Source organism: Myotis myotis, unplaced genomic scaffold (genome assembly GCF_014108235.1).
Source record: "Myotis myotis isolate mMyoMyo1 unplaced genomic scaffold, mMyoMyo1.p scaffold_m19_p_14, whole genome shotgun sequence".
NCBI classification, from domain to species: Eukaryota; Metazoa; Chordata; class Mammalia; order Chiroptera; family Vespertilionidae; genus Myotis; species Myotis myotis.
In genome coordinates this window covers 6,903,020-6,929,565 of record NW_023416318.1, presented here as the reverse complement: position 1 = coordinate 6,929,565, position 26,546 = coordinate 6,903,020, and positions in this window count along the sequence as shown.

Here is a 26,546-nt window from a genome sequence, read left to right as displayed (position 1 = left end):
ATTAATTTCATAGGTCAATGAAAGCCAGTGGACAAATGGAGATTTCTCATTTGGGTTGTGTGTGTGTATGTGTGTGTGCACGTGCTCAAAAATCAATATCAACAAAAAAAAATCCAAGGACAAATCTAGCACTATCAAGTAGAACAGGATGATTTCTTCTAGCTATCCATCTATAATAATAAAAGTGTAATATGCTAATTAGACCACATGTCATTCCGACAACCTTCCCGGATGAAGCTGGGGCTGCGAGGGAAGCCCGGGTCCTGGGTGTCAGAGGGAAGCCAGTGCCGGCAGCCAGGGGAAGGAAAGCCTACTCTTGCATGGATTTTGTGCATTGGGCCTCTAGTTTAATAATAAAAAAATAAAGTTTGTATAAAATCCAGACCAAACAAATAAAGAAGAAGAAGAAAAAAGAGATGGAAATTTGATTTAGTGGCTTTGAGGAACAAAGGAAAACACTGCACAGAAAAAGGTCCCTGCAAGGCCTGCCTGCAGACTTAGAGTCTCTCCCACACTTCAATCAATATGAATAGAGATTTTAAGATCAAATACCAGGATATGGAACAAATATCAGACACAGATAGACTTTAAAAGTCTTACTATTTTTTATAGTCAATACATCAACAAATAATTTCAAAGTTTAAGGTGGGCTTAATACTGCATTCCCTAAATATCTACTATAGGAAATACATATGGTAAATAACTTATACATACATATATATAATTTAGATAAAATAGATATGAAGTGTTTTGTAAGGGTGATATACAGGAATGGCAAATATGTAAGTTTTATAAACAAAAAGATTATGATGACTACTGTTACAATATACTGTTAAATACTAATGATATAAATGGTGACTTCATTTAAATGCTACTTAGGCATCTGAATTGATACAGAAATAAGGAAAATAACAGTCTTAATTGGTATGATTTCTAAAGAAAGGTGTAATTTGGAAACAAAATGAGCACAGTGCAAACTTACTAATAAAATTATCTCAATAATCATTAAAAATATTTTACAATTATTTAAAAATAATTAATGTTTCCCACCTGAAATAGCAGTAAGAGATGAAAATACTGAAGTGACAAAAAAGTTCATAAGTCTATTTCTATAATGGTGTTATGAATTAAATTAGTTGGATAAGAATACAGGATGAAATATCCTAATTTCAGAAAAGTAAAATCTCTCTTATATAAGAGAACTCCCTTCTTTCTTAAAAAGGAGGTCTGGTAAGCTGAAGAAACACAAATAATATAGTTGGTATTTTTAGCCTCCCAAATTATTTTTATCCTTTCGCATACTTAAACTCCTCTAGAACTTCTCTCAAAATGGGATTGTGGGGAGGGGGGCAGGGGGGGTACAGTCTACTTTAGTGCGGTTGGGACCCAAGTATGCTTTCTTAATTAGAATAAAAAATATTTTTACTAATACTGTAATTAAAAAATTCTATGTGGTCGATCATGTCTTACTGACTAGTACAAAACTATCTTGGATTCACTCCACATTCTTCACCAAATGATTCAGAATTACTTTTACTTCTTTCAAAAAAGTGGAAAAATATATTTAGAAAAAAAATGCAAAAAAAGTATTATTTTCCTCATCTTCTGCAACAAACAATTACAGGCAGTGCTTTAAGGAAACTGCTAAAGTGACAGAAAGATGAACAGATAGAAAAAAAAATCGTGGCAGAGAACATGAGAGAACTTTCTCCATAAAGCAAAAAAGAGCAGACGTCAGCCCAGCTGGTGTTGTGCAGATGGCTGTGCATCTACCTATGAACCAGGAGCTCACGGTTTGATTCCAGGTCAGGGCACATGCCAAGGGTAGCAGGCTTCATCCCCAGTAGGGGGCGTGCAGCAGGCAGCCCATGGATCATTCTCATCATTGACGTTTCTCTCTTTCTCCCTATCCCTTCCTCTCTGAAATCAATTATATATATATATAAATTTTAAAGCAGACTTCAGTAGTGGAAATAAGAGAACGATGAAGAGATACAGCATAGAGAATATTGAGCAAAGACAATGTGCTAGCAATTTTAAATATCATATTTTAATAATTGAAGACTGAGCCCATGACATTAGACCCAGGCAAATGCCTTCCCATAGAAGCCAATCACGTTCATTTAAAACACTTTTTATTACCATGTGCCCATTGTGGCCATCATTATTAGATATTTCACTGGAAATCAAATAATCAACTTCCATCACTTTTTTTCTAGACTTCTTTACTCATGATATTTATGTTAGCCTATTGTAACAATAACATCTCCTCCTAATTTACCCAGTTATAATAAAGCATTTTTATCTTTTTTATAATAAAGAGTTTTTAACATTCTAAAAATAATCCAAAAAAATGAGTACTTCTGAAAACTTGAGTTAATTAGAAAACAACTTGAGGATTTCTATCTAAAGGAATTTCAACATCAAAAATAAATATAAATAAGGATAAAAATACACAAAAATTGATCTGAAAAATAAAAAAGTTTATTATTATAATTTCCAGAAGATAGACAGTAATTTAAGATATAATTGAATTTTTTTTCCTGAGGTGATATTTAAATTTCTTATTGTAAGGATTTACCAATGTCAATATAGGAATATTGAGCAAAATCCACAAATAGACATAAGCTGATGAAACTCCTGAATTTGAACTTTAAAGATGAAAAATATACTCTCTTCTATAGTGGTTAAAATAATGGGCTGCGCATGACTGAACAGAATTAATTTTTTGTTCTATAGTCGCTAGTTATGAGACCTTAGGCAAGTTACTACATTTCTGTTAGCCTACTTTTACTCATTTGCATAACATAGGTATTTATAGTATATACATCATTGTATTGTGAGAAATCAAAGCATAAAGAATGTGAAAGTTGTGCTATAGCACCTAAAGTAATTCAAAAGCTGGTAATTCAACTTTCAAGAATTCAGGAGTCTGTCTTTCTCTTCTCCCTGTTTGTCTGTGTGTCTCCCTGTGTCTGTCTCTTCACACACAGACACACAAAACAAGAAAAGTTTTTAATTATTTTAATTTAATAATAAAACACAACATATTACAATATGTGCAAAAGAGTATACAGTGTTTAGAAAGAAAAATTCCTTAAAATACTTATGTAAGAAAACAAGAAAAACATTTAAATCTAAAGTTCCATCTTATAGTAAAACTAGAGGCTTGATGCACAAAAATTTGTGCACTGGGGGGGGAGGGTCCCTCAGCCCAGCCTGTGCCCTCTCGCAGTCTGGGACCCCTCAGGAGATATCCAATTGTTGGCTTAGGCCTGCTCCCCAGGGTATCAGGCCTAAGCTGGCAGTCAGACATCCCTCCAGCAACCCGGGAGCCCTCAGAGGATGTCCACTTGCCAGCAGGGAGCAGGCATAAGCTGTAGTCAGACATCCTTAGTGCTGCTGAGGAGGCGGGAGAGGCTCCCACCACCACTGCTGTGCTGGCAGCCATCAGCCTGGCTTGTGGCTGAACAGAGCTCCCCCTGTTCTCGATTGCTCAATGCCATCAGCGGGTACAAGTTGAGGCTGTCAGCCCCAATTGTCCCTGAGGGCTTCACTTCCCCGTGATCCTGAGGGGCAATTGGGACAGCAGCTGCTGCTCACATCTGCTAATGGCGCTGGCCCCAATCACTCCGCACCGGGGAGCAGGCATAAGCTGCAGTCGGACATCCTTAGCACTGCTGAGGAGGCGGGAGAGGTTCCCACCACCAACGCTGTGCTGGCAGCCATCAGCCTGGCTTGTGGCTGAGCAGAGCTCCCCCTGGGGGAGCACAGTTATGACCAGGAAGCAGCTCCTGCATTGAGCATCTGCCCCCTGGTGGTCAGTGTGTGTCATAGTGACCAGTCATTCCCAGTCCTTCTGCTGTTAGGGTCAATTTGCATATTACCCTTTTATTATATAGGATAGAGGCCTGATACATGAGTAGGGGCTGGCTGGTTTGCCCTGATTGGTGTCCCGGATCAGGAAGCATGATGACTTCTGATTTGTTTTTCTTTTTCTTAATTTTCTTGTCTATTCAAATCCTTTGTAGCGCCACATGAATTTTGGGTGCTTTTTTCCTATTTCTGTAAAAAAATTTATTGGAATTGTGATAGGGATTGCTCTGGATAGTGTGAACATTTTAACAATACATATTGTGTTTTCAACTTTTACATATGATTTTTTTGAACAAAAGATTTATATCCTGTTGCTATAAGTCAACTTCTTTCATTATTTGAATTGCATTTTTATGAATGCTATTATTGTCTATTATGGTAAATGGAGAAAAAAAATCATCATTGCCATGATTATTTTCAAAAATACTCTCTAGCATTAGAAAATATCCTTTATTTAAAAATTTGACCAGAATGACCTTGGTTTAATATTGATCACGGTGGTTTTTATTTTTATTATGTACACATGACAGAATATCTTTGCTCATGCTTTTATTTTCTACTAGAGGCCCAGTGCACAAGAACTCATGCAAGAGTAGGCCTTCTTTCCCCCAGCTGCTGGCACTGGTTTTCCTCTGGCATCTGGGATCCAGGTTTCCTCCTCTGGCTGCTGGCCGGCACCAGGGACCTGGACTACTTCCCTCCTCCTGCTGCCAGCAGGCACCCGGGACTTGGGTTGGCTTCCCTCCAGCTCTGGCTTTGTCAAGAAGGATGTCCCGAATGATGTCCAGTCTAATTAGCATATTACCCTTATATTATTATAGACTAGAGGCCCAATGCACGAAGATTCATGCAAGAATGGGTCTTCCTTCCCCTGGATGCCAGCACCACCTTAGCTCCATCCCAGAGCCTCCTTTCTGCCTTTGTTCTGCCCTGGAGCTGCCTTACCGCCTTCCCAGACTGCCCAGAGAGCTGGAGCAGCTGGGGCAGTGCGGAATGCCTGCATCATTGCCATGCAACAATGCAAGCATCCCACCCCACCCCCAGCCACTCAGCGCCTGCATATGCAAATTAACCCACCATCTTTGTTGGGTTAATTTGCATACTCACTCCTGATTGGCTGGTGGCAGTTGCAAAGGTATGGTCAATTTGCATCTTTCTCTTTTATTAGTGTAGATAATTATGCTATATTGTACATATATCTTATTTGTAGTATAAGGTTAGATATTAGTTTGTAATATGAAAATCTACTTTTAATAGAGAACAATCTTAGTGACATATGATGATATGATAGCTACATTTTATATTAATTTTATTGTTTATATTTTAATTTCTTTTTATATAGATTCTTAAGGTTTATTTTGTTGTCTATTTACTATATTTGTGTTTAATTCTCCTTATATTTAAAAAGGTTTACATTTTGTGATCCAGTGGTTACATATATATAAAATTGAACTTTATATAAAACCTATTGTTTTATATAAAATTAGAATGATTTCCTCTACCATTTTCTTATTGTTCAATTTTATATTTAATATGATTATACCTCCTTTATTTGATTTGATTTTTAGTTATGCAAGTTAGCTAATCAGCATAAAATAATGACCTTGTTGACAACCAACATTCCCAAATAATATTGAGACAAAACCATGCTGCAAACATGTTTAGGACAAGAAAGAAACAAGACCACTCATGAAGACAAAAAAAAAAAAAGATTAAAATTGTTTTCATGACTAATGTGACTGGCTGCTACTTCATTACCAACGAGAGCTCTAGTGGAACCTTAATGCTCCACATCTGATATTAAACGTATTAAAGTATCCTATTATTAAATTACTCCTATTGTTTACAGCATCCAAATAGATCAGCATACTTCCTTAACTCCTTCTCAGAATTACTACCATAGACCCACTTCCTCTTTTCCATCTATGTTTACGTGTTCTAGTTTCTCTGGGTAATATTCTCCTCTGTTGCACCATACACACTAAACTTTATAGATGAAAATAAATTCAATTGATGAAATAAACATATATACATTTTATATAAAAGACCAGAGAGGGGTATTTATATAAAGGAACTCTCATACAGATTTTCTGGAACTGCAAATGAATGTAAACTTTTCTAAAACAAATTTACTGATATTAAACAAAGCCTATGTGTACTACTATACACACACACACACACACACACACACACACACTCTCACAAAACACTTTCATCCCACCTTCACTCATAGAAATTTTTTCCAAAGAAATAACAATATCAAAAATGATCATATAAATAGATATTCATTGAAGGTTTTTTTAAATCTATTAAAATATAGAAAATTTATAATAAGAGAAAAATTATTAATGAATTATGCCACATCTCTCTATGGGAAAATCATTCAATAATTTAAGAATGTTAAAGAGTATTTGATAATATGAACACTTCACTATAAAGTTTAAACTAAGCATATTAAACAATTTGTTTAATTTCTATACAAATAATGTACTCAAGATATAGTTTGTACACACACACACACACACATAGACACGCAATACTGGAAAAATACAGCAAAAAATTAAGATTAGTTGACCTAGTGATGGGATCGTTATTATTATTGACTATTCCCATTTTCTCTGTGTACCTTCCTATGTTTTTTTCTTAATTTAAAAACCAGGATTTATACTTGTAATATAAAAAAATTAAAATGTAATGCAAAAAGCAGGTCTCATTGTAGTCAAGACATTATCGATTAGCATGACCTAACATCTGTGCCATTTTCTCAATATTACCCCATTGGCTGACGATGACTTGTGACAATTACCTGACCCACTTGAAATTCTGTGCCAATAGACAAAGCGAGATGCTCATTAATAACTTGCATCTGTTGATTATTTAGACTCTTAGCTATTCTTTTTCTTCATTTTCCCAATGTCAACATTGGAGTAGAGGATTATTATTACTAATTTATATCAAATAAACTCATGTTTACCCAGTTTTCAAATCTCTATTAATTTGTTTCCCATTCAAGCATCACAGCAGCATTGATATTTTTATACCTTATATATAAGATGTTTAATATCCCTGTTGGAAAAAAATTATATTTTGAAAAATAGATGGCTCATCAATTTGATATGCTCTTGAATTGACATGAAAAACAAAACCAGCATCTCACTGGTGCTTGAAACAGACACAGATGGCTTATAAATCAAGACTGCATGTTTTCATTTGGGGATTCCATTGTGTAGGTTATTTTTGTTAGTAGTTAAAAATAAATCTGTGTTCCAGTAATTATAATAACCCATACCTGGTTTTGCAACAGAAAACAGTGACTCTAATTCCTTAAAAAATATAAACTTAACTATTGCGATAGATGGGAGCCGTTGGACATGCCCTAGCTTTATCTTTAAACCTCAAAGAAAGTAGTAATTTTGTAGAATGATTTAATGAATTGTTCTACATAATTCATTTTCTTCAGGCGTTCCAATTTATATTTATTTCGCAGCTTCTGAAATTTACGTATGTGGTGAATAATTATTTGGGAACACTTAAGAATCTTTTAAGAATCATATTGGCAAACTGAACTTGTATTATCAGTGGGAAACTTTTTGTAATTGTGCAAAAATATAGAACCAAATATTTGCAAAAGGCTCAATCTGCAACAGTGTCACGTGTCTATCCACAGAGTGGCTCCTTCATGAGCATCCTCTGAATTCTTGTTTCAGTTTAGGTGGCAAGAAGGAACAATGCATTTCAATTCAAATACACCTTCCATTCAAGAAACTGAATTCAATTTGATTCTACATTTTGCAGGCTGGCTTTGTAGATAAAGTCTCAGATACAGTCTGAGATACAACTTATCATAAACCTCAGAAAAAATGATTTTTAAATGAAAATCATAATAGTCATGACGAATAAATCATTGCATAAAGCATATCATTTTAGTAGCCTTTTATTGTGAATACGTAAAAAGTAGTAAAGAGAAAGCCACCAATGAAAATGTTATAGTACAATTTAGAATTGAGAAAACTCTCTGATAATTGACATATGTAAAACTATTATATACCATACTATTTTTATTGATCTCTACTTCAAAAATGGGTGAAGAAAACTCTACTACAAATCGTCAGTCCAAATTAATGACTCGGATCTTAGGTAATCAATACAGCTGAGCCTCAGTTTTCCCATTTGTGAAATTAAAGTGTTACGCTGTGTATCTTCCAGCATTTTGTTTTTGTGATTTGAAGTCTCATCTCTCCAATGTGTTACTCATTTTTTTGTACAAGACTCTTTTTATAGTTCTTCTGTAATGCCCCAAATTATTTGTCTATTGCTGTAGATACATTCTACGCTCTCTGTAATTGTCTGCTAAATCTAAGCTCTTGTAGTCAAAAATTTAAACAGCAAGTAACCCATCATGCTTGAAATTAATAATAAAATATTATATTAAATCAATAGTGGCTCTGCAATGCATTTATAACACATTTATTATTAGGTTGTTAATGTCATAAACAGAGAATCTATGAAGCTAGTGAGAGAATTAGAATCATAATTGTTTCTGTAAATTCAGCATTTCAATAAATATTTCACACTTATAATTTTTGCTATTCCGTGGCACAGAAAAATAATTGCTCATGTTTATTAATTGTTCAGTGCATACCAGGAACTTTTCTAAGATCCTTACATATAATAGATCATTTAATCTTCACAGCAGTGCCATGAGGTACTTACTAATATTCCAATTTCAGCAGAGAAGGAAAAGAAGGCGCTGTGGCTAAATGGTGACAACTGGATTCACACTCAGACCTTATGAATCTATGCTCACAACCTCTATGCTCTATTGTATAACTAAGGCGAACAAACAATGTAGATGAACGAGAAACAGGGTTCCCTGGCTTATATGCAGAAGAAATTTTCAACCTGAAAAATAGAAGGGTAGAAATATATTGCTAGAACTTGTGAAATCATAAAGCACAGTTAGAAATGAAAAGCAGGAAGATTCCCACCCCACCATGGGTGAGTTTCTACTTGAATCATACAATTCCTGGTGTTTGGGGACATGAGGCGTTTTATAGCTGGAAGTGAAAATGTCTGTTACTTGAATGATAAGTTATTATAAATCCTGGGAGTAAAACACCAGTGAGAAACACATTATTTGATATTGATGAAATTTCTCATGATATCCTTTATTAGAAACTGTTCTTTATATCTTTTGCAACTAAATTATGCAAAAGGAGTGGTTAAGTGGGCAAATAAGCAGCGTTAATAAGCTATTGAAAAGTAATAGCTCTTAATTTTAAAGAGATAATGGATATGATTTGCTTCAAATTCTAACATGTATATTGTTTTATTATTTTGTGATATGGCATTTGAGACATATAGATTTTTATCTCAAACACACTGCAGTGACAGCACACACTGTTTCAATGCGTTTTCTCCTGTAAATAGAAGAAACTAGTTGCTTGTTAGTTCTGGAACAGACAGAAGAAACTGAAAATGTCAGCCTGCCTGCCACTGTCAGGTGTGTAAGCGGACAAGAGAAATCAGCCTTTGTTTATTACAAACCATCATATCCCAAAGACTGTGCTTGGGACTGAATTGATGAAGCTTTAACCCCAATGTGCTAGTATTTGGAAATTTGGCCTTAAGGAAGTAATTAGTGTGAAATTAACTTGTAAGGGTGAGGTCTTCATGATGGGATTAGGGGTGTAATAAGAAGAGGGATTGTTATTTCTGTTGTTTAAGCTACCTAGTCTATGATATTTTGTTATAGCAGCCCAAACAGACTAATACAGCTTAAAACTGGGGAAATCAGGCCCTGTTTAGAACATTGTTCAGATCAGGGGTCCTCAAACTATGGCCAGCGGGTCACATGTGGCCTGATGAAAACATTTATTTGGCCTGGGGTGTTTTTGCCGCTGCCTGTTGCTTAGCAGCCACTCCTCCTGGGCCTGCAGTGCGCATATGTGGAATGTGCACTACACTCTCCGACTCCCCCCCTTCTCTCTGTCTCTTGACTCCTCCTCTCAGTTTCAGGTGTGATCGGATGAGTCACGAGCTTGCCTGTGCAGAGCCTGCTGCTGCCTGAGGACCGAGGTAAGAACAAGTTAGGATTTATTTTTTTTTGAAGTTAGGAGGCCTATTTTTTTTATTTTTTTATTTTGCAGTTAGTAGGGCCTTTTTTTTTTTTTTTTTTTTTTTTTTTTTTTTTTTTTTTAAGTTAAGAGAGCCTTTTTTTTTGAAGTTAGGAGAGCCTTTTTCCAGAATGAAACATCTGAAATCTCCAACCAGATCTAGACTAACTGATGCACACTTGCATCACTTGTTACGATTAGCAGTGACAAATATGGAACCGGACATTGACCATCTCCTTAGCCAAAAGCAGGCCCATAGTTCCCATTGAAATACTGGTAAGTTTGCTGACTTAACTTTACTTGTTCTTCATTTTAAATATTGTATTTGTTCCCGTTTTGTTTTTTTTACTTCAAAATAAGGTATGTGCAGTGTGCATAGGAATTTGTTCATAGTTTTTTTTTTTTAAACTATAGTCTGGCCCTCCAATGGTCTGAGGGACAGTGAACTGGCCCCCTGTTTAAAAAGTTTGAGGATCTCTGGTTCAGATAGTCCAAGGTTGCAAGTTCAATCCCTGGTCAGGGCACATACAAGAATTAACCAACGAATGGCATAAATAACTGAAACAACAAGTCACTGTTTCTCTCTTTCTCCTCTGTCTGTCTGTCTCTCTCAAATATAATAAATAAAAAGAAAAAATCCAAACTGGGGGAGCCCAGCTGAGTGTTGACCTTTGAACCAGGAGATCACGCAAGTCAATTTCCAATCAGGGCACATGCCTGGATTGCAGACCTGCATTGCAGGCTTGGTCCCCAGTAGGGGGCATTCAGGAGGCAGCTGATCTATGATTCCCTCTCATCATTGATGTTTCTATCTCTCTCTCCCTCTCCCTTCCTCTCTGAAATCAATAAAAATGTATTTTAAAAATTGGGGGAAATCAACAGAAATGCAGTCTTGATGAATAGGCCCATTGAAACAAGAATCTAGACTTAGAATTTATAAGATGCAGACCAAAGCTCAACCAGGGACTAGGACAGTGTTTGGGTTACCTATGTAATGTTTCTAAAGGTCGAAGATAAATAAAATCTATTGTAACACAAACTCAAATGATATCCTACATCAGACCCTCTAGCTACGGGAGCCATGAAGACCTCATCTTCTGCTCTCATTTAGTGACCTTGATCCCTGTAGTGCTAAGTTTCTGCTACTGATGAAGGCAAAAGAAAGTAAAGGTTCCCTAAGTTTCTCTCTGTGCCAGAACATTTAACTTAGCTCAAACGCAACTTTTCCAAAGTAAACATTTTAATTGATCATTTATTTTTAGTATGCAGCCTCCCTTAAGGAATCATCAATCATAACTGAACCTTAGTCACCACTGAAGAGTTTTGAAAAGGTATCATAAGCTTCATAAAGTCCGGGTACTCTACATGCTACAAATTGTCAATATTTTCAAAATGATTCCACTGGAGTTAAAGCTCAGGCACATAATATGGTGAATTCCCCAGGTGCGAAATATTTCAGTGCTAGAATAAAATACATTTGAGCCCTTTTCCCATGTTTAAATAAGATTCACTTAAGAATATTAATGGATAGATCATTAGAGTTTAGTTACTGAGAATTATGATAATAATTTCAGAGAGGAGTTCAAGTTTCAAACACAAGTGGCCTGATAACAGAGCCTACTCACTTATTTTTATTTAGTGTGTTATCTTGAAGCAAAATGAAATACATAGAATTTCTCTGATATATGTGTTTGTGCATTTTATCATGAATTCTAAGAAATTCATTAGCATAAATATGCCACAGAGATAAATGTCTTACCAGAAGAATTACATTTAATATTGTGAAATAGGACTGCATTATTTTTTAGAAGCACTCAGTAAAATAGTGCCTGCTTTGCCCAAGCTGTTTGATTTGTAATGTGAATTATAAGAGTAGACAATGTTTCACAGGCATAATAAGCAATACTGTTAAGTGCCCCCAATTTCACCTACAAATTTCATTCAAAGGATATCTTCATTTTGTAGAAATTGACAGACTGATTCTAACATTTATACTGAAATTTTTTAATGTAGACTAACCAAAGCAACTTTGAAAAAAGCAAGTTTAATGATATATATTACTTCATTTCAAGATTAACTAAAATGCTACATTAAACAAGATCATATGGTACTAAATCTCAGTTATAGAAAAAAAGATTGCTAGAGCAGAAATAAACAGAGATATGGTTAGTTAATTTTTTAAGTAAAATTCAAAAGCAATTCAGTATGGAACATCTGAATGGAACATTCAGAATGGAACATCTTTTCAATAAACGGTAGCAGAACAATATGCATAGGCAACCATATGAACTTCAACCCATACTTCAAACCATATACAAAAATGAATTCAAAATGGACCATATATACAAATATAAAATCTATAATTCTAAACCTGCTGAAGAAAATATAGGGAGAAAATCTTTGTAAACCTGAGTTGGATAAAGATTTCTTAGGTACAATATGAAAAGCTCAATCCATAAAGTAGCAAATTCATAAATTAGGCTTCTTCAAGTAAGAAATTCTGTTCTTCAAAAGACACTAAGTAGAATGACAAATCAAAGACTTGAAGAAAATAATTGCAAATAATATATTTGATAAAAGATATTTGCATCCAGAATATATAAATAACATTCAAATCTCAATAGTAAGAAAATAAACAAAAAATTAAAAATAGACAAAGAATTGAACAATTTATCAAAGATTCATGGATGGAAAATAAGCACATGAAAAGATGCTTGACATAATTTTCCATTAGGGAAATGCTAATTAAAATCACAATTAGATTCTATTACATAGCTATTAAAATGTCTAAAATTAAAAAGACTGACTACATCACATCAAGAGCTGGCAGGGATATAGAGCAACTATGAGCCCCATATGCTGCTTTCTAAAATGTTATCAGTTCTCCTACCATAACACCTAGCCATTCCACACCTACACATCTTATCAAATAAACAAAAGCATTTTCCATGAGAAGACCTGTATACAAATGTTCAGAGCATCTTTATTTAAAATAGCCCCAAACTGGAAACCTAAATGTTGGTTAACAGATGAATGGACAAACTAATGATGATATTCATACTACTCCAAATAGTATGTTGAGTGAAAGAAACCAAATAAAAATGCATTCTGAATGACTCCATGCATATAAATTTTGAATATGCAAAAGGTTCTATAGTGAGAGAAAGCATATCAGTCTCGGCTTGTAATTACAAATTATAACCATAACCACAATATATATATGTATATATCTTTGAGAAATCTTTGAGTTTGCTATCCACAATCCAATTCATTATCTCTATTGTGGTTATAATTTAACTGATATATATATATGTATATATATATATATATATATATATATATATATATATATATAAAATTTTCCTTAAAATGTACATTTTGTTGTATGTCAATCATATCTTAATAAAACAAAGCAACGGAATGTTGTATTTACCTAGGGTAAGTCTCATTTTAATGCAAAACTAAGCATATTTATGACTTTTCTGTTCAAAATTAATTAACACTTAAACTTATGTTTGGCTTAAGCCACAAAAAATTCTTGATTCAATAATTAGAACAGGCCTGGCCAGTGTGGCTCAGTGGTTGAGCATCAACCTTTAAACCAGGAGGTCATGGTTCTATTGCCGATCAGGGCACATACCCGGGTTGCAGACTCAATCCCCAGTGTGGGGCATGCAGGAGGCAGCTGATCAATGATTCTCTTTCACCATTGATGTTTCTATCTCTCCCTCTCTCTTCCTCTCTGAAAACAATAAAAACATATTGAAAAAAATACAATGGGTTAAGATAAAAAAAAGTTAATGGGATGTAAAAATCACTAGTTTTCCACTGATGATGTGGCCCTCTCACAGTCTACGCTGGCTCTCAGATCACATGCCTCCAAAAGATAGACTTGCTTTAACACACTGGTAGGTGTGCCTAAGAATAAGCATGTTATTGTTCTACAATCTGTGTTGTTGCCCATCCTAAATTTTTTCTTATAACCAATAAACTTAATCATGTACAGTGAGTTTGATTGTTTAATGTAACCCAAGATCACTGTTGTTTTTTCAGCAAAGTGGGAATTGCATTTGCTTTTTTGGGTATTTCTTTTTTTATTGAGAAAGAATTGACATATAACGTATTAGTTTTAGATATAGAGCATAATGATTTGAAATATGTATATATTGTGAAAAGAACAATACAGGTCAGTATCCTTGATGAGCATAGATTTAAAAATTCTCAATAAAATGCTAGCAAACCAAATTTAGCAGCACATTAAAAGGATCATACAATATGATCATGTGGGACATGTGGGACTTAGCCCTCAGATATACTGATATTTTAGCATATGCAAATTAGTAAATGTAATATACCACAGTAACAGAATGCAGGATAATAAATTATATAATTACTTCAATAGATGCAGAAAAATTACTTAGCAACATTCAATATCAGTTTATGATAAAAATAACTCTCAACAAATTAGGGATAGTAGAAATGCACCTCATAATAATTAACAGCATATATTACAAATCCACAGCTAACATCTTGTTCAATGGAAAAAACTTAAAAATTTTACTCTAGGATTGCAAAACAGACAAGAATGTCCACTGTCACCACTTCTATTCAACACAGTAGTGCAAGTTCTAACCAGAGCAAATTAGGCAAGAAAATGACAAATACGACATCAAAATCAAAAAGAAAACATTAAAATTGTCTGATTGCAGATGACAAAGTATATAGAGAAAATTCTAAAGGGTGTTACCAGAGAATTAAATTCCTCCCCCACTCATGGGAGTGGGGTTCTTACAATATCTTTAGAAAATGCATTTTCTAAGATTCACACAAGAAAATGAATGTTTTTTATTGGCATGGAGTTACATGCCTTGAGTTGCAAAGTCCCATGCCCCTTAACCCAGTCCTGGAAAAGGGGAAGCTGAGCGACCAGCAGAGCCAAAAAGAGGGCCAATGTCCAGAGCTAGCATTCCAGGTTGCAGCCAGATCCAATTCAGCATCCGGGCTAATTAAAATCTCTCAGTCCATTGTATGAGTCCGCCATGGTCATGAGCCACAGGGGCAAATGGAGGGAAATGTGTCCCATGCAACAGGAATCCCAAGAGAGCCAAGAGCGGAGGGAACTTATTTTGTTCAGAAGTTTAAATATTCAGGTTTGCACATTGGCCATGTCCATTTAGGGCAATTACCGGTTCCCAGGTGTGACTGTAAGCACCTTCCCATGTCACTCAGCTCTCACTAGGCCTTTGTCCAGTTCCTTCTCTCATCGATTAGTGTGGAACAGACTTGGAGAATCCTAAATCAGCAAAGCTGTATAAATAGCATGCTTATATTATCTAATCTGCCCTTTACTCCATTTCTGTTAAATTATAACCAGATCATTTCAATGGTTTCAGCTCTACTAAAAAAAATGTTAGAACAAATAACTTTAGCAAAGTTGCAAAATGCAAATCAACATACAAAAATCAGTTGCATTTCTATACAAAATGAAGTATCTGTAAAAGAAATTTAAAACCATCACATTTACCATAGCATCCGAATGAATGGAAGACTTAGTTTTGGAGGTGGAATGTATAGCATAGTGACTATAGTTAATAATATATTTTATACTTGAAATTTATTAGGAGGGTTGGGTTATTCTTACATTTTTTGTCACACACAAACACACACACACAAGAAAAGGTAACTATGTGAGATATGTTAGTTAGCTTGATTATGGTAATCATTTCACAATGTATACATACGTCAAAACATCACTTTGTACACCTTAAATATGTACCATTTTTATCTGTCAATCATACCTAAATAAAGCTAAAAAAAAGGTAAAAACTACTTAATAGAAGTAAAAGGAAAAATAAAGTATAAGAAGGAAAAACCATGATATGATGGGTAATTAGGGACAAATCATGAAAGAGGTGATATGGCATCTTTAGGAGTTTGAGCTGAATTATTCAGGTCAGAGTCATACACTGAAATGTCTTCAGAGACTAAAGCAGAAATCTTATTTTGTGAAGTTAGTGGTAGTAATCATTGTTGAGTAGCAGAAACTGTGAAGGACTGGAGACCAAGATCATTTCTTGCCAAAAATTCTCCCAATTCAAATGAATTTAAAATACAGTACGAGGCAACAGAATGCTTCTTTGACTAGATTTACTCAAAGGCCAACAGATTGTATTCCCTGCATGAGGCTCTGAATAGCCATTGGAGAATTCGAATGATGTCATCATGCTAGCATGAAGATCTGAAGACCTATCTATGCATTTCCAGGATCCCTGCTTTGTCATTTTATTTTATTATTTTTTAATATTTTATTGATTTCAGAAAGGAAGGGAGAAGAGATAGAGATAGAAACATCAATGATGAGAATCATTGATATGCTGCCTCCTGCACACCCCTTACTGGAGATCGAGCCCCCAACCTGGGCATGTACCCTGACAGGGAATCAAACCATGACCTCCTGGTTCATAGGTCAACACTCACCCACTGAGCCACACCAGCTGAGTCCTGCTTTGTCATTTTAACACGATATACAGGGAAGCTGAAGGGATGAGACAATGTAATTTGAATGCTTTACATTGCACCAGGCACAGGATTATACTCAACAAATAATAATATCTTTCCTCTTTCTCATCCTTTCTGCCTATTTGTAAATCTATAGAAAGGAGAAATTAGCAAAAAGAGAGATCCATATTGACAGTAAAAATATAGTAGATTTCCACCATTACTGTAACAAATCACCACAAACTTTATAGTTTAAAACAACAGAAATTTATTCTCTCACGTTTCTGGAGAAGAGCAATCTGAAATGAGTATCACTGGGTAGAAATCAAGATATCAAGGTGTGCCCCTTCAGGATGCTCTAAAGGAGAATCTGTTCCTTGCATCTTCCAGCTTCTGCTGTCTGTCAGAATTCATCAGCTTGTAATCACATCACTCAATATCCGTCTCTGTGGTCACTGTATCTCGCCTCTTTTTCTTGTTAAATCTCCCTCTGAGTCCCTCTTATTAGGATATATATGACTTCATTTAGGGCCCACTCAGTTAATCCAGGTTAACCTCCCACTGCAAGAACCTTTAATTAATTATATTTTATTTGATATATGGTATAGATTTTAGGTGCAGGACACGAAATCTTCTGGGAGGTTAGTATGAAGCCTATCTAAAAAAAAAAAAGAAATAGTTTTTGGGGAAAGTTGTTTCTGGAGTCTGAATTAGGGTTCTCCAGGGAACTAGAACCATAAGATACAGATCTACATATATAGTAAACAATAATATAAAAGAAACCACATTAAAATGGAGCCAGAGCTGCCATGTCAGAGGAATCGCCTTGCATGTCTTATGCCTCAAATGTTTGAATATTAAAACATGGCCAAATAACCTTGGACAGGGCCTATGCAGCTTTGTTTCCTAAAGAACTGTTTCCAACAATAAAAAGAAAGTTGTTATGACTACTGGATGATGACTTTTGGACTAAAATTTAAAAACGTTGTTTACAATAAATAATCACTATATTGTGGTAGCTTCAGCAATAAAAATACTTTCCTTCTATTGATATGATTGTTCAACTCCCCATTTGCATAAATACCAATTGTCTTCTAATCAGAATATCATTTGAGCCTTAGCTGGTTTGGCTCACTGGACAGAGCATCAGCCTGTGAACTGAAGTGTCCTGGGTTTGATTCTGGTCAAGGACACATACCTGGCTTGTAGGCTCAGGCCCCAGTAGGGGGCCTTCAGGAGGCAGCCAATCAATGATTATCTCTCATCATTGATGTTTTTATCTCCCTCTCGCTCTCCCTTCTTCTCTGAAATCAACAAAAATATATTTTTAAAAAAGAATATCATTTGAGCTTCTGCCTGAATTAATGATTCCCAAATAGCTATGGTTATTGACTTCAATAAGTGCTTGTTGCCTCTCACTTTGAAAGGTCTTTGATTTTAGGTTATCTCTATACCTATCTATATCTATATCATCTATATCTATATCTATATCTATATATCTATATATCTATATATGTCTGTATCATCATCTATATCTATATCATCATCTATATCTATATATAAGATAATGTACTTTATTATAAGGAATTGGCTGATGCAGTTATGGAGGCTGAGAAGTCCCTAGATCTGTGGTCAGAAGGCTGGAGGTCCACAAGAGATGATGGTGTAGTTTCAGTCCCTGTCCAAAGCCTGAGAAGCAGAGAGCCAATGGTATAAGTTCCAATCTGAGTCTGAGTCCAAAGATAGGAAAAGATTAAGTCCCAACTTTAAGATAGTCATAAAGAGGAACTTAGCCTTTTCATTTAATTCAGGCCTTTAACAGATTGGATGAAGTCTATACACATTGGGGAAGGAAGTGTGCTTGACTCAGTTGATAATGAAGAAAAAATGGAATATGCATTGTTAAGAGAGTCACTTAAAATGGGGTCATTGAGGAAATGGGGCCTGTGCACATCTCATGCCTCAGTGACCTATTGCTAAATTCAGCTCAAAACTAAACTGCAAAATCCCAGCTCAACAGCTGCTCCATGAATAAATCTAGACTTTACTTGCTCCTCATCATGGCAACCAGACCATCTGCATTCTTCATCTTGAAGGAAACCAATCCATGAATAAGCAGGATACTCCCTTTATATAATGGGCTTCACCAATCCCAATAGCCTTCATTTACATAGAGGACTTAAATAAGAACAGTTCTTGTGTCTTTTTCCCTTTATAAACCTGCCTTTCTTTGTTCCCTTCAGAGCACAATTTAGGTTGTTTCCTGAATCTGTGCTTCCTGGACTACAATCCCTCCATTGCTCAAATAAATGCTTTTATTATTTATTACAGCCTAAACTTTTTTAGGTTAATGCAGTCTACTGATTCAAATGTCAATCTCATCCAGAAACACCCTCACAGGCACACTCAGAGTAATGTTTAGTCAACTATCTGGGCACCTTGTAGCCCCGTCAAGGAGACACATAATATTAACTGTCTCAGGAGTCTTAATTGTTATGTTAGAGGCTCCCAATACCACTTCTGCTTTATCATTAGGTTGTTAGGCATCACCTCAACATTTGAAGCATTGTTATCAATAACTACTTTAAATGACCATAAAGATAAAAGTAGGTGAGAAGAGGTGTGTGCCTTGTATAATATAGCATCCTATATAATAAAAGGGTAATATGCCAATAGACCGAATGGTGAAACAACCAGTTGCTATGATGCACACTGACCACCAGGGGGCAGATTCTCAATGCAGGAGCTGCCCCCAGCCCACAGGCCCCAATTGCTGGATGGTGGCCTGCCAGCCAACCTCTCAGTCCCTTCCCCCCAGATCTACAGATGGAGAATAGGGAACTGGGGGTGGGTGGTGGCAGATGTAGGCAGTGTCAGGCCAAGGCCCCTGCCCTGCCAGTCACCCCACCCACAGAGGGTGACTGTGGTGGGGGGCGGGTTCAGTGAGTGGGCGGGAAAGGCCAACCTCTCAGTCCTTCCCCCCGGCCTGCAGGCTCTGATCGCATGATGGGGAACGGGGAACTGGAGTAGATGGTGGTGGATGCGGGCAGCGCAAGGCCCAGGACCCCATCCCTCTGGTTACCCCACACACAGAGGTCAACCAGCATTGGGGTACAGGTCCAGTGAGTGGGTGGGAATGGCCAACCTTCCCCCAACCAGCAGGCTCCGATTGTCTGATGGCGAACAGGGAACTGGGGGTGGGTGGCGGTGGGTGGTGGGGCTGGCTACTAGCAGCTGGGGAAGATGGCCCTGATCGTAGGCCAGGCCTAGGGACCGTACCCATGCACGAATTTCGTGCACCCAGCTTCTAGTATTATAATAAAACACATGCCAAATATTATTTATCTCTCCTTCCTTAAGACCAGGGCTCATGGTAGGAGCTATAAAAACCAGGTTGGAAATAAAATTTAAATAGTCAGAGTGGAACTCAATCATCACATCTTTTCCTTACCCTATCCTCGTTATTAAATCCCTATTTTTATCTCACTGTAGACTACTGCTCTCTGTACTACTATCTCTCACAATTCCAGAAGAAAGCAACTACTAGACTTTGCAAACAACCTTTTCTTCTACTTCTCAGATTTATTATAAATTGCAATTTCTTTGAAGTTCAAAGTTTGTAGTAATCTAATAACTATATTTTCAAGGTGTCAATCTAGATAGTATTTTACTAGAGGCCTGGTGCACCAGATTCATACGGGGGCGGGGAAGGGGAGGGTGGGGAGCGCTCAGCCCGGCCTGCATCCTCTCCTGGTCTAGGACCCCTTGGGGGATGTCCACCTGCACATCTGGCAGTCAGACATCCCTCTCGCAGTCCAGGGCTTTCGCAGAGTCCAGGACCCCTCATTCCTTACCTGCAGTGGAGGCGGGAGAGGCTTTCCCCACCGTCATTGGCTTGTCAGCCATGAGCCCGGCTTCTGGCTGAGCAGCGCTCCTTCTGTGGAAGTGCACTGATCACCAGGGGGCAGCTCCTGCGCCAAGCATCTGCCCCCTGGTGGTCAGTGCACATCATAGTGACTGGTCATTCTGCCATTCGTCGATCTGCATATTATGCTTTTATTATATAGGATGATGGAATAAATATTATAGTTGCCTATAAACATTCCCATATAGTAAAATGTTCAAGGTTATTTGCAACAATGGTAATTTACATCACCTTGGCTGGGATGTTTCTGGGGCCAGGCTGACAACTGCCACACGTGGAGCTTTAACTAAATGGACCATCTGCTTGTTTTTCCCTCACACAATGGTGTCAAGGGCCCCACTCTGCATGACAACTTATCAGAGATTCCTCAGATTGAACTGGTCATCCAGAGTGCTGAGAACCCAGACTGTTTTGTATTCATATCTGGAATTGTTTCCACTATTCACCACATTTTGAGAAACACTGGCAGTTTCACTAAACAATGGAGAAAAACATCAAGGGCTAAAGAACTGCAGAATCCATGTGATTTGTAGAGGGACTGGTAGAAAGCTGTAAGGTGAAATAATAGGAGAAATAAGAGAAGTGCTTTGAAGCAATCTTTCCACTAACACTTTATAGAAAGTTTAGTATTACAGCTGTCCAGGAAGCTTAATTATCCCAGTCTCTGTAGATTTACAAAATCTACATATAATAGAGAAGAAAACCAAGTGGAAAGACAGTAAAAGACAAGTATTCTTTTTATTTCAGATACATAATAGAAACCTTACATTGTGAAGAATTACACAAATTTTATAAAGATTAGAAAACAGATAACTCCAGTTTCAATACCACATAAACCATCTTAATAAAATGGGAATGCATAAAATTAAATGGCTTACTACTATCATAATAATGAAAGAAAGATGTAGAATAAAAGCATCAAGTGAGAGAAAATTAATTTTGAACATCATGAAGACTTAGAAATTAGCTACCATAAATATATATTAAAAGTGATGATATGTATTTTATTACAACAAATAGAATATAGTACCATCCTTATAAATTAGTCTAAAATAATTTTTGGATGCACAAGTATAGTGATGTCAAAATATGAAAGTAAAGACATATATGCAATTATATGACAAATATGTCTTTATTAAATAGGATATTTTTTAAAATATGTTTTCATTGATTTCAAAGAGGAAGGGAGAAGGAGAGAGAGATAGAAACATCAATGATGACAGAGAATCTATGATCGGCTTCCTCCTGTATGCCCAGAGCCCGCAACCCAGCATGTGCCCTGATGGGGAATTGAACCCCGACCTTGTTCATAGGTCGATGCTCAACCACTGAGCCACTCCTGCTAGGCTAAGTAGGATATTTTTATTTTAAACTATTGAAATGTGCACTTGTCACTGTCTTTATGTTTAGTGATTTCACAATAAGAAAGATATATCAAATTATTTAACAGGTATTGATATGCCAATAACCACTATTGCCATTTATCTTGACTATGTTTCTGTCCTGTACATGATTAAGATTTCTTTATAGCATCATGAAAAAAAAATCTGCCATTGCTTTTAATCATCTCCTTGTACACGAAGCTCAGTTTCTCTGATAAGTAATTATTTTCCATGGGTACTTTACAGAGTAAACAGAGACAAGGCTAAAAAGCAGAGAGAAGACTCTCATTTTTAGAGTGTCTGTGTATCTGGCAGACAGTCTGAGGCTAGCAGACTTGAGTACTTGTAGCTTTGGCACACAGCAACCTTGAGGTATTTGGTCTCAGGGATCATCTGGAGGGAGAGAAACCTGATTTTATCTTCACAGCATCTGAAGCAAAAATTGAATTATGGAAGTGATAACCAAATGTCCAGCTAATTCAAGTTCTACTAAGATCAATACCAAGCCTTTGACTCAGTGGATTTTAGGGTCTAAGCTGAAAAACAGAGATCTTAGAATTTTGGAGTTAGAGTGTCAAAGCTCGGCTAGTAGAAAGGTTGACTCTTTGACTGAATAGTATAAATTCCTTGAAAAAAACACAATTTATCAGTTAGAAACAATGAAAACCTGAATAGCCCTATATCTGTTAAAAAATAAATTTAAGGCCCATATGGATTCATTGATGAATTCTTTTAAACTTTTTATGTATAAATTATACCAATCTTGTGCACACTCTTGAAAAATAGAGGAAACTTATCTCAACTCATTTTATGAGGCCAGCATAACCATAATATCAAAACTAGACAGTCATTACAAAAAAGAAATTACATATAAGTGTAATCATATGGTATTTGTTCTTCTCTGTCTGACTTTTCACTTAGCACAATATACTCTAGACCAGTGGTTCTCAACCTTCCTAATGCTGCGACCCTTTAATACAGTTCCTCATGTTGTGGTGACCCCCAATTTCATTGTTACAAATTGAACATAATTAAAGCATAGTGATTAATCACAAAAACAATATGCAATTATATATGTGTTTTCCAATGGTCTTAGGCAACTCCTGTGAAAGGGTTGTTCGAGCCCCAAAGTGGTCGTGACCCACAGGTTGAGAACCATTGCTCTAGGCCCATCTATGTTGTAGCAAATGGCAAGATTTCATTCTTTTGTGTGACTGTGTAATATTCCATTGTGTGTTTACATGGGAAGCAAGTGTATAACATATAGTATATCTATTCAGCTATTGATGGACACTTAAGTTGCTTTCATAGCTTAACTATCTATAATAATAAAAGCATAATATGCTAATTAGACTGGACGTCCTTCCAGACGACTTTCCGGATGAAGCCAGGGTTGCAAGGGAAGCCCAGGTCCCGGGTGCCAGAAGGAAGCTGGTGCCGGCAGCTGAGGGAAGGGAGGCCTACTCTTGTATGAATTTCATGCATTGGGCCTCTAGTTGTAAATAACATTGCAAAGATCACGGAGATGCATTTATCTTTTTGAATTAGTGTTTTTTTGTTTTCTTCAGTAAGAGTCTGAGAAGTGAAATATGGTAGTTCTATTTTTAACTTTTTGAGTAACCGTCCCACTGTTTTTGATAGTGGCTGTACCATTTGCAATGTCACCAACAGTGCACTTACATGTGAAGTCAAAAAAGCAAACAACACAAAACAGAAACAGACTCATAATATAGAGAGCATCCTGAAAGTTGCCAGAGGAAAAGAGAATATGGGGAAGGGTGAAAAAGGTGAAAGAGAATAAGGGGTACACATTTCCAGTTATAAAATAAAATAAATAAGTATGGAAATGTGATATAGTTAATGCACAATATTCATTAGTTTCAGGTGTACAGCATAGGAAATATAGTCAATAATATTGTAATAACCTTGTATGGTGTCAAATAGTTACTAGATTTGTTGTGGTGATCACTTAGGTGTATACTTGTTGAATAACTATGCTGTACACCTGAAACTAATGAATATTGTGCATTAACTATATTTTAATAAAAAAAAACTTTCAGAATTTTGTTTAATACTATTGCTGTCTTGAAATGATAATTTTTTAACATGAAGCATATTTTTACTTTGTACTGGGCCTCACTTAATTGTAAAAGATAAAATGCTTTCTTTCTAAGATCAGGAAAACAGCCAAAATGTCTACTCTCCCCACTTTCATTTTTATAGTGTCCTGGAGGCCTAACTGATATAATAATTTAAGGAAGAAATGAAACGAATAAATTTTGGAGAGAGAAACAAAACATTAAAACTGTCTCTACATGAGAGTGGAAATTACTTCAGTAGAAAAATCAAAGAAAATTATTTTTAAATTAATAGAATTATTAAGTAAATTTATGAATCTGGCAAATAGAAGGTCAATATTAAAAAATCAATTACATTTCTATATGCTAGCAATAAACAATATGAAAAAAATTAAATTACCATTTAAATTGGTATTGAACATAAAATACTTGGCAATTAATTTAGTAAAAGATGTATAAAATCTATACATGGGAAATCCAGAACATTGCAGAAGGAAAATAAGGAAATCCTAAATAAGTGAAGAAATATACTGTGTTAATGAATTGAAATACTTAATCTTGTTACTGTAACGATAATTCTCCTATAATTTATTTATAGGTTAACTACAATTCCAATCAAAACCCCAAGAGTTTTTGTTGGTTGATTTGCTTCTTAGAAATTGACAGTATATCTAAAATTTATGGAGAAAAAAAAATGAAGAAGTTTTTAAAACAACAAAATTCAAGTAATTGCACTACTTGATTTTAGGATTTACTGAAGCTGAAGGCAATGTGATGTTGAGGTAAGAAGTAATAAATATATCAAGTGTGTAACATAAAAAAAAAACTAGAAAAAGAATCAACATTTACAGCCAATTAATTTAATGGGCAAAGGATAGACCTTTCAACAGATGGTAATGTAACAACTTGATATCTATTTGGGGTTGTAAGGAGTAATCCTTGACCCTACCTCACACCCTACAAAAATATTAATGGAGGATGGATTATAAACATAAATGCTAACACTATAAATATTCCAGAACAAAACATAGGGAAATACCTATGAAACCATGATGTTGTTAAAATTTTTTAGGACACAATACTGAGCATAAGAGAAAATATGATAAATAGAACCTCATCAAAATTAAAACTTTCTTCTCAAAAGACAGTATTACATAAATTTTAAAAAATAAGCCAAAGATTAGAGGAGATATTCACAATAAATATTTCTAACAAAAGTCCTACACTCAGAATATATAAAGAACCTCGATAGCCTGATAACATAAAGAAAAAAAATAGCTTTTAATTAAATAAGATACTTGAACAATTATTTCATGGAAATGTTCTTTATCTCAAACTGTGCGGTGGTTTCATGGATGTATGCATTTGCTAAAACTCAAAAATGTGTACTTAAAGTATAATTATTGTACTTAATTATACTTTAATAAAATTGATTGAAAACAAAAGAATGATGAAAATGACCAGATAATCTCACAACTGTTCGAAATTTTTAAAATTTCTTTGTAGTTTCTTTTATACCTCATCTACATGCCTATAAACTACTTTCTAATGTTACTATAACTACATTTTTACTTTGCGTGCTAGTCATTTTCCATTAGTTGAGGGAAAAAATATAGAATTTTCATAGACTTACCTCTGTTTATCTGGTAAAGTTGTATTAGTATTGCCACTGCTAATAATCATAGACACCATTACAGAAGATCTCTTACTTTCCTTGCAGTGTGTAAAATAATTTGTATGCATTACTTCATTTTAATTCTCAACTCATCCTTTAGCAAAGAAAATCCCCCAAACAAGCAGCAGGTATATTGATTTTCATTCTTTTTCTTTTAAGATGGAAATATTTTAAATTATGCATTTGCCTCTGAAAAATAAATATTCCCACTTTCTAATAAATTAGGATATACTGCATTTTCATTATCCTTTATCTTCTTCATATTTATTGTCATATTTTCCTATCTTTTTTTAATACAAACTATAGAAAACTGTCTTTAAGTTTATCAAGTTCCAAGTAGAGGTGTATTGGCTAGAATTATTAGCTCTAAACAAGAAAATCTAGTTTGGATAGTTTTAGGATAAAGGGACATATGAATTAATATATATTATAGAATTATTGGAAAGGATGGAAGTGAGCTATACTCTACGCTTCTGAAGAAATGATTCTTAGAAGTTTATCACAGAACTGATCTGAGAGGTTGCTGCCTCTCCTCTAATTAGAACTGTGTTGGTTTTGGATATTACTACCACTGTTTAAGGCTCCAGTGATTCTATGTCTCAAAGCAGAAACTGCCGTTGCTGCCCTTGATTGCAGAAAATAACCACAAAATTAATAATCTTCTCCCTGCCTGATTTTCCTCACTTGACTTTTTTCCACGTCAAAGTAAGTGAGCCCCATGTGTATGTCTGATTGGCACAGCCTTGATCATAGTTATGCGCTTTGATGGGAAATTAAACTGGAAATGCAGGAGTTTGTGTTTCATTCATTCATTCATTCATTCATTCATTCATTCCTCCTCTTATCCGGTTAATGATATGCTACAGTGAGAATTCAGGATACAGTAAGGATAACCCTCAAGATGCGGTGTAAAGTTCAAAACTTTCAGTAGCTATGAATGACAAATCACAAATTCAGTAGAATTTATTCTTTATATTTTAAATTTTTTCTTTCTTT